The following is an 8,049-nucleotide window of genomic DNA, read 5'->3' on the forward strand; positions in this document are numbered from 1 at the left end:
TGACCCAGGATGCCACATCCTTCCTAGAGAGAGGTCCCCAAGAGACAGCTTCAGGGGTCTCTGGCAATCCCTGACCCCTGCAGGAGACAGCTTCAGGGGTCTCTGGCAATCCCTGACCCCTGCAGGAGACAGCTTCAGGGGTCTCTGGCAATCCCTGGCCCCTGCAAGAGACAGCTTCAGGGGTCTCTGGCAATCCCTGGCCCCTGGGTAACCTCAGCAAGGGGCAGCCTGTGGCCTGTGAGTGATTTCAGCTCACCCTGTGAGGTTCTCCTGGGCCAAGTCAGAGCCAGGAGCACCATGTGGCAGTTCCACAGAAACAGCCTTTATTGTCCAGCAGCTCTGCAAAGGGGAGCCAGAACCAGGCAGGAGCTGGGGTTTTTATGGGGGAAAGCCAGGGTGGTACCAAGGGGGAAAAAACAATGGGTTACAAAGAATCAACACAGGCATCAAAGCATGGTGGGGCAGCTGGAGCTCTCACCATGACAACAGAGGATGGTCTTGTTCAAGAGGTACCTCTCCAGAAGAGCCTTGAGATACTTAGACCTTCCTACAGGTCCCTCAGGGCACATTTCTCCAAGGGAAAGCCTTTACAGGCTCATCTGCCTCCACAGCAGATGGGCTTTTGGCTGTGCACAGTCTGCACACAATTGCCATGGGGCACAAGTCCTTGCTGAAGGGCTGCAGCAGCTGCCTCTGAGGCTGCTCACTGATGTGTGAGAGGCTAACACAACACTCTCCTTCCAACAGCATGCCCAGTTATTGAGCAATGCTGGAGAAGTCCCAGGGCACCACTGCAGCACCTGTGGTGTGAATGTGGCAGACAATGAACGGCAGGTCATGAATGTGGCTGGGAACAGCAGACAGGTGATTTCCCACACCCACCTCTGGCAGGAACTGTTTAAATGTGCCGTGTTTCCCTTTGTGGGCAGGGCAGTTGTGAAACTGTCCCCCAGGTCAGGGTCTGGGTCAGGGGAAATGTGGTTAGCCCCCAGCTGGGAGCTGTTTGGATGGCCAGGAGATTTGGGGCACATTTGCCTTTGTCATGCTGGACTGCGATTGTTGGGAATGAGCACCGAGCTCCATCCCAAGCCCCCAGGCCTTGTCTGTCTCTGTGCTACCTCTTGCCAGCGGCAGACATTGCTCTAAGTAGGTCCTTATCAAGCTCTTAGCTGTATTTTGGGGACAGCTGCCTGTTTGAAGGGTCACAGCTGTCAGTCTTGCCTCAGCTTGAGCCCAGGACTTGGCAAGGAAATGAGGGCCAATTAAGCATATTCTGTCTGCTGCCCTATTTTGGTCTCAGGTCTCCATTCAGTTGAAGACATCCAGGTCCCCGGCACTGCAAGGAGGGGCTCCTCTCTTGGCAGCAGCAGGCTGGGGAAAAAGGATTGTCTGATCAAAGAGCTTTGAGAAGCATTTTGCTGTATTTGGAAAGGAGCTTCTTAGAACTGACACTCATCCCCCTCTCCAAGAAAAATGAATGCTGCAGAAGTACAGACACTTGTAACGTAGCTTGAGCCCCTGTGAAGCATGAAGCAGGTTTGCAATAAGCCTTTTGGACCATTTCTTTCTGCGCTTTATAATAGCTTTAAAAAAAGTTTCAATTAAGATGTCATGGATAGAAATGCTTGTTCTTTCTCCCTGACCCAGTATTTTAGTACTAGCCCATGAAATGCATAAGCCAACAATAAGTAAACTCAAACCGAGTTGCCTTTATAACAGCAGCTACCAAATATCGAATGGCTGGCTGAAATGTTAAGTGGGAAGAGGAAAGCATGACCATTCTCTAATAAGGTTTGCAAAGGAAATGTACTTTGCTTTCATTCAGTACTTTTGATGAAATTGTTTAATTGCACTAAAAGGTAAATATTTGGTATTAATCTCCTTGACAATTTGAGTTCATCTGGTGTAGCTGCTCCTGAAGCACCGCCTCTGCCACAGCAGCATGTTGTGTTCATCCATATGGGGGCTGGTGAGGCTTTACATCCTCAGTTTGCCTCTTTCCCATGATTTTTCATTAACAGCCACTGTTCTTGCACTCTGACTGCTGGACAGGCAGCACCGTGCAGGGCTGTCTGCAGGAGCTGTAAAACTGACTAAGACCTTCTAATATTTGTGTGTCTCAGCACATTCCGTTGTGTGCTGTGACCTGTCGCCCTGAAAATTAAAGCCTTCTGATAATGTTTTCATAGTTTTAGTTTCTTTCCCATGAAAGTTCTATAAACATAAGTTATTGATCACATTCCTTCTAAGAAATGTCTTTTGATGGTCATTTTGCATGACCAGTGTGCTTGGGAAGGTGGTAACTTAATTATCCAATCCCTGGTCATTGCTGAGAATCTATAAATACTGGAGTCAGAAAATAAAGGTGCTGCTTTTCTGTTCTGACACTGCGAGGCGTTTGTGTGAATCATTTCGTGTCCTTTAGTGACAGTGACCCTGTGGGCAGGGTAATCTTGGCCCCACACAGCTGTAGTGGGGTGTCCTGGCACTGCTGACATCCACCTGCATGGCCAAAAAGAGTGTTTTTTCCAGGTGAGGAGAAGGCTCTGTGTCTGCTTGGTGCCTTGGGGTGGCTCCCTAGAACAGAGGCCAGACAATAAATAAGAATAAATAAGAGAATAAAGTGGGGAGTTATTGAAGGCCTTCAACAGGCACACCTTGGGCAGTCAGAAACTTCCCAGAGGCTGCAGCCAAGCTGGAAGATGGTCACAAGTTTCTCAGACAATTACAAGTTTGGTCCATTTCCATCTCAGGGGTTGATGCTCCAATTCCAGCTTCAGCTGATGAAGTCATTTACCCCCAGTTTGTTCCCCCCAATTCACTTTTGTTTATTCTTTCAGGGCCTGAGGCTGTGGGGTGTCCTTGGGTTCCAGGCCCAGAGGAATTGTTTTATCTGACCAAACTGTGAAGACAGTAGTTAACACTTTATATGAAGTTCAGAGTTATGCACTAATGCAACAGAGGATTTGAAAAACATAAAGGTTAAAATCTTAAATCATCATTCTGCCTGTTCCTGAGGCCACGGTGACTGCTGCCATGGTGGCTCCAGGCCTCCTCAGCCAGTGAGGCCAAGGGCTGCCCAGTACCAGCGAGTGCCAGGGTTCCTGCTGGAATTTCCCTGTTGTTATCTCATGGTGGAGCCCAGGTTTCGTGGCCCTGCTGCTGTCACTCGCCCCAGGCAGGCAATGGAGGCGCTGGGCGATGGCCGAGGGTGGCAGCGCTGAGGGGAGGCAGGAGCTGCACGTCCCCCTCACACGGGGCCTGCTCTCACTTGTGGCCTGTCCTGGCACTCACCCAAATGTTAAGAATAATTAGAAGATTGTTAGCCATGTTACAGTTACAGTTTGTAAACCCCTTACCTTGTACCCCTGTCCCAAATTGCTGTACCCGTGTTTCATGTTCCGTGTTCAGCCAGGCCGTGTCCCCACTGCTCCCAGACTCCCATATGCCAACACTGTACCCCTGCCCCAAGCTGCTGTACCCTGTTCAGCTGGGCCCTGAGGAGGAGGAGGATGGCATAAGGACTTTCATGTAAACGAGAGAAACCAGAGACTCATGGGACACACCCAGACTGATAAAACACCCCAAGACAACGAGCCACACAAAAGGAAGGAATAAAAACAGCACCATCGAACGAGGAAGACTCAGAGGAGTCCCCTGACTTCCCTCCAGAGGCCGACATAACCACGAGGGGACTCGACTGGGATGACACCCTAGGCTACGAGGCCAAGAAAAGGAGTCTTCCTGGGGACTCCCGTGAGGAAGGAAGGCCCAGCTCTGTCCTGGTGCCAAAGCTGCACGGATCCTCCTCTTCTGCGGTGTCCAAGTGGGAGCAGTGGCGGTGTGTGTGACCCCTCGGGCCCCCACCCCAGAGCTGTCCTGTTTAATAAAGGCCTTTTTAAAAGGAGCTGGTCTCCTGGCCCATTCATAACACCAAACACATGGGAAGTGTCAAAAGCTTCAATTAATAATGTCCCAACATGTGTTTTTCCCTCACAGAGATGAGGCGCCACAGGCAGCGCTTTGTCTCTGGACTGTGACTATTTCTGTGCAAAATCCTCCCAGGCCACCAGATATATTTAAAAGTAACATTGCTTTTCTGACCAAAACAATTTGGCAAATGGCTTTGAGGAGGAGGAAGTTAAATACCCTTTGCTGTCCATGTTTAATAAAACTTTTTAATGTTTTTTTGGTTTTTTTTTGTTTTTTTTTTAATATATGCTGCTGCATTGAGTCTGCCCACAGCTGGGGGTGCCCTCACCATCCCCAGAGCTCCTGGGTCATTGCAAAACAGGACCCTGGGACACCTTGTGGAGTTGGAATCCTGCATGTGGTGGGGAATTTAGGACAGTATTTGAGGGTGGAGGGTTTTTTTGAGGTTTTTGTTTGTTTGGTTTGGTTTGGTTTTGGTTTTGTTTTGTTTTTCAAACCAGCTGTGTGTGATGAGCCACATCTGGACCCACATCATGGGGAACGATGCATCTTAAGGGTGGGTTGTCCCACCGTGGTGGCAGGAGATGGAGGAGAAAGGGCTTAGGCTGCAGATTGCACTCAGGGATGTGTGGCATCATGAAGGGTGGCATTGTAATTGTTTTGTCGTTTCATAAAATGTAGTAAAAGTGACTGGCATGGCTGGAGTCAAATGCTGGGCAGCAGTGAGCCCTTCATGTGTTGGGTGTGATGTGCTCTTGGTGTGCTCCTGTAATAAATGAAACTAAATTGTAACTATCTGGAAAGTTGTTATTAGAAGTAATCAAAAGAATCAGTGTTACAAGGCAGATGTACACCTTTACAGATATTACATGTTAAAATTGAGGTACAGGATGGAGTTTAGAAGATCAGTGATGTCCCAAGATGAAAATGGCCTTGAGATGGACAAAATTAGAATGACTTTAAGCATTGGGTCTAAAAATCAGTAAATATCAGACTAATGAGTAGACTTACATAACACAAAGCTTAGTATGCACATGCAAACCTGTAAGGTTATCCAAAGGACAATGAGGAAGAGGAGAAGCCTTCACCAAAAGACCCCCCAAAGAAGACTGAAGACCCCCTAACAACAGATGAAGCATGTGCTGTGAAGAAAAGTGATGTCAAGTCAGAAAAATCAGAAATAGGAGGAAACATACGGGAAACATGAATGAATATGTTTATACATATGTCTAATTTCATTTATATATTGTATGTTTATACATATAATATATAAGTTTAACTTGAATTGCTTTGTTTTGTATGTGAGGCAGAGTGGGGAACCCCCTCCATACCCCAGTCAGTTTTGTACATGAGGTGGGGTGAGAAGCCCTCCCCATACCCCAGTTGGTTTTGCTTGTGCTTTAATCATACTTAATTACTGTCAGATTATATATATAAATTGTAATTTTTTGCTAAATTATATTCAAAAACTAAACTGTATTCTTTTATACCAAATTACTATTCAATTTACTAAATTGTATTCATTTTTAATTAAACTGCCATTAACCCAAAGGACCTAGTTGTCGAAATTCTGGTTTCATTTATAGCACTCTGGTGTCAGTGGAGCAAGAAAACAACAAAAAACCAAACCAAAAAGCAAACAAACAAATAAACAAAAAAAAGGTGTCTTCTGTCACCAAGGCTTAGCATGGAAAAATTTACAAAGCAATACCTGATTAATCATGATTTATTCTAAGAACTACCACGGCATGCACCTTTTCCTGACACTTTCCCTGTGTGATAGTTGAAGGCTGGAGTTTTCCCCAGGGATGTAGCAGGGCTGTAGGCGTCACCCCTTGCTGTCCCACCGCTTGCAGCTCTCTGTGCCTGTGCCCAGGGGCTCCCTTAGCCCTCCCTTGTCTCCCACCACCCTTTGCTGGGGTCTTGCTGCCAAGATCTTCCCAAGGAGCCCCTTTCACAGTCAGCACCTGCCAAGGAGAGCTGCTGGCACTGCCACCCTTCTGCTTTTCACAGCCGTTTGCTTTCCTCCTTTTTTTTTATTCTTTCTTTCTCCTTAAGAAGTTTGGTAACAATTTGAAATTTGTTCCCATCTGAGGATTTGAATAGGACCTAGGTGGCAAAAACAAAGCAAATTGGACACTTGCTTTTGGTTGCATCTAGCAACTCCTACCCAGGGATGCAAAAGCAAATACAAAAACCCTCTGAAATCTTGTTAATAGTTTAAGGAGCAGCTGAGACCTCCTAAAAAACTTCAGACCATTAGGATTCTGTTGCTTTGTCTGACTTCTCTTTACTTCTCCTTCATTGTCCTCCTAGTGAATGCTATTTGCATGAAAATGGGGCCTTTTTTTTCTGAAGAGCTGATCCATCCCTGCTACTTATTCCTCATTTGAACACTGACCATTGGAGCCTGAGTCTGTCCAGAGAGTGCAATTAACTCTGCTGCTCCAGACTCTAATCCTCTGCAACACTGGGCTCGTTTCCACAGCATCTGACTGTGATATAGGAAAGGGTTTCTCACTTCAGGTGGATTAAGTATGCAGCAGAGGCTGAGCGAACGTGGTTGTAATGGAGAGTGGGGTGCAGTAATACCACAGATGAAAGTTCTGTCAGTGGAAGTTATACCCTGCTGACAGGAATTTCCCCAGAGTCCTCCAAGGGCCAACTGTATCTGTTAAATTAAATTTTCTTGTGTTGTTTCCAGCTATGTTTGAAATCCCACTCTTTCCCTGGGGGCTGAGGATCCTGGAGCTGCGGGCACCTGATCTGCTGCCCCTTTGTTCCAGTGGGTCACTTGCAATGCGGCTCCAGGGCTGCTTTGTCACTTGCAATTGTCTGTGGTGCTGCTGCTTCATCTTGTTTGACTGGAGAAACTTTCCTTGGTTCTTTGGCTGTCTTCATTAACACTCAAAACATCACAAGACTTCCAGGTGTCCTTGAGCTGACCAGCAAATTCCATCCTTCCTCTTGGCTCCCTGACAGAATGACATTCAAGCTTTGCTGTTCTGACATTTTGTATATAACCAAGAAAACAATTTTTTTTTAATCCTGAGCAATTTTGCCCAAACTTTGATAAGAGAGACTGTGACCTACGTGATTCTCTTTGTTTAATCTGTGTTTAACAGACATGATTGTAAACCTGTAATGTGACTGGGAAGAATGTTAGGGATAAGGTTCTTGGACACATGCAGTGGAGCTCTAGAAAAATAAATGCTTCATCTAACGCAAACAAAATAGTTTTCAGTACAGGAGTCTGGCTGCTGTGATGTTCAAGTTAAACAATCTGATAGCCTGTTAGTTAGAATGGGTGTATTTACCCACAGCATTGGTTTTTTGATTGGCAAAAAGTGGGAGAGAGATTTGGGACATCTTCTAAAGATGTTTTGTGACAGGTGTATGTGGGCATCCCAAGGCAAATGACACAGGCTAATTTGAGAGAGCAATAACCCATAATAGCATAGAGCATAAAAGTTATCTGAATGGTGTGATTATGTACAGAAATGAAATCTGGGATAAGTCATTGCTACTGCTTGGTTTCTGCCCTGTTGTTCCAAACCAAGGTAACATTCCAGCCTCAGTATTTTGTGTTGCAAAGGGAAGGGGTGTTGAAGGTCTCACTGATGCTGAGAGTGTGTTGAGGTTTTTCTTACCATTGTAGCACGGAGTGGGTTACAAATGCAAATGTGTCCATGGCATTGCTTTACCTCCTCCCTTTCCTGATGGCCTACGTGTGGTTTTTCTGAGGAATTCTAAGGCAACAGTGTGTCAGGCTGTGGGTTTGATTTAGGGGTAATCTGGCTCCTTTTGTGTGATTTTTGCCGTGAGAGATGGGCAGAAGTGAGATGGACCAGGACTAGTCATCCCTGCTCAATTCTCCATTGGAGGCTGGTTTGGGTACCACAGGGCAGCTCAAAAGGGAACAAACTCCCCTCATCACACAGCAGGGTCCCACCCCAAGCTCTCTGTGCAGTCCCAGGCAGGAGCAGCAGCTCAGAGTGAAACAGTGTTTGATACCTCAGGCTTCCTCTTGTCTTCCCACTGCCCAAACAAAAAGGCCTAAATAGCATGTTTATTATTAATACCAAGTTATTTTGCTCTGCATGAAGGAAACAAACC

The sequence above is a fragment of the Poecile atricapillus genome, chromosome 8, assembly GCF_030490865.1.
Source record: "Poecile atricapillus isolate bPoeAtr1 chromosome 8, bPoeAtr1.hap1, whole genome shotgun sequence".
Lineage (NCBI taxonomy): Eukaryota > Metazoa > Chordata > Aves > Passeriformes > Paridae > Poecile > Poecile atricapillus.